At 40.4% G+C, this 6331-nt stretch overlaps 1 long non-coding RNA gene across 1 annotated transcript in view; it reads left to right on the forward strand.

Annotated features, from left to right (window-relative positions):
- LOC106699475 overlaps positions 1–5697 on the forward strand; it is a 48207-nt gene extending 42510 nt beyond the window's left edge. The window contains exons 3-4 of the long non-coding RNA XR_002826399.1: positions 4809–4933; positions 5092–5697. This is a non-coding gene — a long non-coding RNA (uncharacterized LOC106699475). The remainder of the gene's footprint in view (positions 1–4808; positions 4934–5091) is intronic.
- Positions 5698–6331: the final 634 nt, after the last annotated feature.

Raw genomic sequence — 6331 nt, forward strand, 5'->3', positions numbered from 1 at the left:
GTCCGAAGGCCATTTAAGTTTTAAATAAACGCGAAAATCTCGGTCCATCCAACTTTAAATTCACGGTTTTCGTCTTCCGTTTTTCTTTGCTTCTTCTTTGTAGCCATGTCAAACAGGGCACCTAAAAAAATGTTTCATTTTATAATAATAAAGCCACCAACACAAAATAATTACAATTCTTAAATTGATGACAAAAATACCTGTAGGATTTGCAGCTGGTTGGAAAAATACAGGTAACTTTATGCTTCAAGTAGGTACTTTTGTCACCCGTGCGCGATTTGCAGATGGGACTAGCACTAACCACTGCACAGTGAGACTGCTGACTGACTGGCTCACTCAACTCGTGCACAAATCGCGAGCGCCTCCCCCGCGCTGCATATCCCAGAGCCCGCCTGCGCCGCTCTCCCGTCGCCAGACCGACTGACACCCCCCACTTCTTCTAATGCCACTTCTTCAAAATAGACTCGCCCAGGCCGAAAACCGACTTCTGCGCATGGGCCACGAAGTTTCAGTTGCACTGTACCTGCGTGCCCGCACGTGGTATTTTGTGGAAGAGCCACACTCAAGGGGGCAAAGAGCCACATGTGGCTTGCGAGCCGTGGTTTGCTGACCACTGAACTAGGTGAACATCTCTGGCTTTCAGATAAGGAAACTGAGGAACAGAAAGGACAAATGATTGGCCCAAGTTCACAGCCAACCCAAGGCTAAAATTCAAGATTCCTCTCATTTTCATTCCCCATCCTTCCTGCCTTTCCCTTTCCTTCCTTCCTTCCTTCCTTCCTTCCTTCCTTCCTTCCTTCCTTCCTTCCCTCCTTCCCTCCTTCCCTCCTTCCCTCCTTCCTTCCTTCTTTCCTTTATCTCTTCCTTTCTTTCTCCCTTCCTTCCCTCCATCTTTCCTTTCTTTCTTCAGTTTCCACATGTATTATGAATCTGTTAGGAAGCAGGGTGCTAAGAATATCCTATATAATAAAAGCCTAGTGTGCAAATTGTCCCCTCAACCAGAGTTTTTCTGAGAGTTTCACCAGGGGGTGGGCTGGTGAGGGGAAGGGAGGGAGGCCCCGGCCGGCAGCTGGCAGCCGGCAGCTGCTAGGGACCCTACCAGTGCACAAATTTCATGCACTGGCCCTACTTCCTTTATCCATTTTCAGGGAATTAATTTGCTAGAGAATGACCAAACAACTATGTAGGGGAACATTCTCAATCGTCCACAAATTGACTCCCATTGTCATTGATTAATTATTGAAATTTGACTGGAAAATACATTTGCAAATATGGAAACTTCCCATGACCAGGTTCAGATAATTTCATGAGAGAAAAGACCTTATGAATCTTTACAGATTCATAACTGTGAATTGTACTGCAAAAAACTTCAATAGGATATTGAAGGTGTTAATGTGTGTCCACTCCTAGTCCAAAACATTATCATTTGTGTGTATGTCATTGCACAAATTTTTTTTAAAAAAATTTAATATATTTTATTGATTTTTTACAGAGAGGAAGGGAGAGGGATAGAGAGTTAGAAACATCGATGAGAGAGAAACATCGACCAGCTGCCTCCTGCACACCCCCCACTGGGGATGTGCCCGCAACCAAGGTACATGCCCTTGACCAGAATCAAACCCGGGACCCTCCAGTCCGCAGGCTGACACTCTATCCACTGAGCCAAACCAGTCAGGGCTCATTGCACAAGTTTTTATTGAGGACCAACTTGCCAGGGATGTACTAAGTACTGGGTTTAATATGGTAAAGAAAACAGATATGGTCCAATGGTTTCTGCTCTCACAAAGCTTATAGTCTACTATCTATAGGAGACTAAATCCCAGGTAAACTATACCATTTCACTTCAGCAAGTCATATTTTTAGGTTATGGAAATCAGGGAGTATACAAACATTTTCTAAAATTACTCTGCCCACCATAAGTGAAATAAATAATATGGACTTGGGTCTAGGTAGGAATGAAATTAAATCCCAACTCTACCATTTATAACCTATTCACTTCCCTGAGCCCAATTGCTTCTATAAAATGAAAATAATATGTAGCCCTTTTGAAAGATGATGTTTTATCATTATCCTTATTAACACCTAAACAGAAACTTTACTTCTTGAGTCAAAAGTATGAATTATATAGTCCTTTTCCTAAAGTTTAGAAAAATTATTTTTAAAAAACATTATGTTCACTTAGTTTCATTAAGAATGTCATTTTCTCGAATTAATTCAGAAAAATATTTATGGCCATTGACATTTTAATATTTCTTTAAATAAGGTGAAATTCTCTGACAATGGATACCACTTCAACAGGATAACTTTAAGGCTATTTTGTTCCATGAGTGAACATGGCCTTGTTCCACAGAAACAAAATTCTGTTATTTCACTTAAGATGAAAGAATCTGGTATGACCATTATTTATCTATATAAGGGATTGTTTAAACAAAGACAACAGACCCCAAATGGAGTCCCTTGTGCTAAGGTCAGTAAACTAAAACTTGATACCTAACTTCATTGCAATTTCAGCCTCTTCCAGGAATGTAATCTTAATTGATCAGTCTATAATTTTCTGGTCAGCACTAGTGAGATAATCCACCTGGTAGACCTCTTTCATTCCTTAAAGCAGTGGTTCTCAACCTTCTGGCCCTTTAAATACAGTTCCTCATGTTGTGGCCCAACCATAAAATTATTTTCGTTACTACTTCATAACTGTAATGTTGCTACTGTTATGAATCATAATGTAAATATCTGATATGCAGGATGGTCTTAGGCGACCCCTGTGAAAGGGTCGTTCGACTGCCAAAGGGGTCGCGACCCACAGGTTGAGAACCGCTGCCTTAAAGAAAGGTGACCCTGTCTGAAACAATTTGGTCTTTCCTTGTTCTTCCCACTTTTCTGCCTATAAAATCCTTCCATTTATACAGCTCCTGGAAGCATCTTTCTGTTTTCTAGGTGGGATGCTGACCAATTCATGAATCATTAAATAAAGTCAATATGATATTTAAATTTATGCAGTTGAATTGTTTTTTGAAAGGATTTTATAGTAAACTAGAGGCCCGGTGCATGGATTCGTGCACTGGTGGGGTCCCTTGGTGTGGCCTGCAGGGATTGGGCTGAAACCAGCAGTCTAGCGCCACCTGCCGCTCCTGCCTGCCGCTCTCGCTCATCCTGGCCCCACTGCTTGCCACAGGCTCACACCCAGTCATTCCCAATCGGGAGAGGCTCACACCACCGCAGCGGTGCTCACCAGCCGTGAGCCCTGCGTCTGGTGCCCGTTGGTCAGCTGAGTGGTGCTCCTGGTGTGGGAGTGCACTGACCACCAGGAGGCAGCTCCTGCATTGAGCATCTGCCCTCTGGTGGTCAGTGCGTGTCATAGCGACCAGTCAACTGGTCGTTCAGTTGTTTGGTCACTTAGGCTTTTATATATATAGATTGTATATAAATTATTCCTCCACCTATTTAATGGCTTGACAAGAGTCACGTTTTACTCAGCTCTCCCTATTCTCCCACGCAGTGGTACCTTGTATAGAGTTAAAGCACACTAAATGTGTCAGTATAAAGACCATCTTCTTGCTATTTGACATGTAAGCTGAAGGAGAAAATCTACCCTAAATTATAGGTAAAATTATTTTGTTTTAGTTCAAGTAATGCTTATCAAACAAATCCTACAACATTCTTGCTAGGGGAAAAAAAGTAGTTAAATTGCCCAATCTTTACTCGAACCAAAGCAAAGCTTCAAAAATATTTAGACAGAGATGAGGAATAGGGCAGATGTGAGGGAGAACTGCTATGTTTGCACAAGCTGTGCATGCAGCAGCCCAACTTCCTTTCCCTGTTGTACTATTTTTTTTTCAATGTTTTTATTGATTTCAAAGGGAGGAAGGGAGAGGGAGAGAGAAGTATAAACATCAATGATGAGAGAAAATCATTGATCAGTTGCCTCCTGCATGCCCCCTACTGGGAATCAAGCCCAAAACCTGGGTGTGTGCCTGGACTGGTACTGAAACTGTGACCTCCTGGCTTATAGGTCGATGCTCAACCACTGAGCCACACCAGCCAGGCTGTTGTACTATTTTTTAAGTCTGTTCCACAGAACATCAGTTCTAGGGTTTCAAGGTCAGGTTAAGGGAACTTTGCCTAGCATTTACCTTTCTTACAAGTTCACAGTGTACATTAGTAAATTAAAAGCTATTGAAAGTCTTGCCTATACTAAAGAAAACTGTTTAAAAAGGTTTTGCCTCACATTCCCCAAATTTATTTGACCAATGTTTCACCTGTAAACATCCTGCAGAGCTCGTAGGTGCTGTGGAACACACTGACTTCAGGAAACTGTCCCACTGTGTTCAAAGGACACCTTGTTAAATCACACACATACACAGTCACATTCTCTCTCTCTCTCTTTCTCTTTCTCTCTCTCTCTCCCCCCACTCCTCTCGTTTTTCCCTGTTATTTTAACTCTAAATAATGAAAACCAGAATGTGAGCATTTACAGCAATTTTTAACTATGGAAAAATGACTCCACTTCAGAGGTCCCAGAATGTTAACACAATTGCATTTTACTTATGTAAGAAGAGGTCAATTTGAGTTCAGGAAATGGCTCCCCAGCAACGCCTGGAATGTTGGCATAAACACCGATAAACAGACATCCAAATCCTGTTTTGTGTCTGAGAGGGATAGAGAGGGGTTGGGGGACAAAATTATCACCATCAAATCTCTGATATTTCTTACAGTTTTCTACAAATCAATATGCAGTATCCATTTTCCTTCAAGTCCCATTTTGGGATTTTCAGGTTATTTTGTGTGTTTCTAATTCTTCTCTCTAGATGGCAGCACAGATGAAAAAATGCAAGAACACCTCAAAGCAGACTGGCTTCTACAGCAGCAAACACCTACCAACAGCCTGCCCCCAATTCACCCTTCCTTTTTGAAGAAATGAACAGAACCTAAGGTATGATGGTTGACAATTTTTTGAAATGGATTTAATCATTTATATGGAGATGGAAAGAATTAATGAGAAGCTGACATCTGTGAATTAGGAAACTGACCACTCATGCTAGATGTGTTTTCTGAATCTTATAATGCCATCCATATTCCTTCGTCATACAGAATGCCAGTTAATATGATTATTTGCATCATTATGCTGGGCATCTGATACAGCCAAACAGCAAGCCACCTGGTTTTCTCTAAGTATTGGATTCATTTAAGATATATAATGATGCTATTGACTGACCATTTTGTCAACCAATGCTTTGAACCTGCTGTGAAGTCATCACCATGTCACCAGATGCTGCACTGAAGGTTAGGAAGTTAGCATGAAGGTAACACTTCATTAAAAGCATGTATCTTATGGCTGAGTTAATAATTCAAGAGAAAAAGAGTGGAACACACTCAGAAGATCTTTATCGTTTACAGCAAAGCCCCACTAAAGATTTTTTTTAAACCTTTACTTTTTCTGGTATCATGAATCTCTTCATTAAACAATAAAATGGAGTCTTCCAGCAAGATGTTCACAACAAAATCCGCTGACAGAGAGAACATAGGAAGCTGGTGCCTTCCAACATATGGCATTTAAAAGGCTCTAGAGTGCTCCAAAGAACACTAAATTGTTCATGTGTAATGACCTGGACAGAAGCTAAAATGTGACCTTTGCCCTTTGAATAAACAAAAAGACTCACCGTGGGGAGTGAAAATAAATATAGCACATAAATAAACCAACCCAAGGCCAAGTGGATTGCGGCTCATATTTAAGAAAAGTTCAATTTGGTAATGTATCAAAGTCTTTTTAATTTTATTTATTTATTTTTCAATTATAGTTTACATTCAATATTATTTTGTATTAGTTTCATGTATGTAGCATAATGGTTAGGCAATCATATACTTTACAAAGTGGTCCCCCTAATATTTTAAGTACATAGTTATTACAGTATTATTGACTATATTCCCTATGCTGTACTTCACATCCTGTGATTATTTTGGAACTACCAATTTATATTTAATCCCTTTGAATTTTTCACCCAGCCTCCCAACCTCCTCTCTTCTGACAACCATAAGTCTGATTTCTATCAGAGTCCTTTTTATATTCTCTCTCCTTTTTTTTTTAACTAAAGTAAACAGTCCAGGAAATTACTCTAAACACATCTTCCTTGAAGAAGTGCCTTGTTATATTCCTTGTATTGAAATTGGTTAATGCTATGATGACTTGCTATCTGCCTTTCCCAGAACAACTCCCGGTGCTCGAAGGTTACTTACTGGCTGCTTTTCCCTGGCCTTTAAGTTTTGAGACAAAACCAAAACCAAACCCTAAAAAGAACAGGCAGAGAGGCACTGAGACAGTGCAGAATGTGAG

Source organism: Myotis lucifugus, unplaced genomic scaffold, assembly GCF_000147115.1.
Source record: "Myotis lucifugus unplaced genomic scaffold, Myoluc2.0 scaffold_5, whole genome shotgun sequence".
Taxonomy (NCBI): Eukaryota; Metazoa; Chordata; class Mammalia; order Chiroptera; family Vespertilionidae; genus Myotis; species Myotis lucifugus.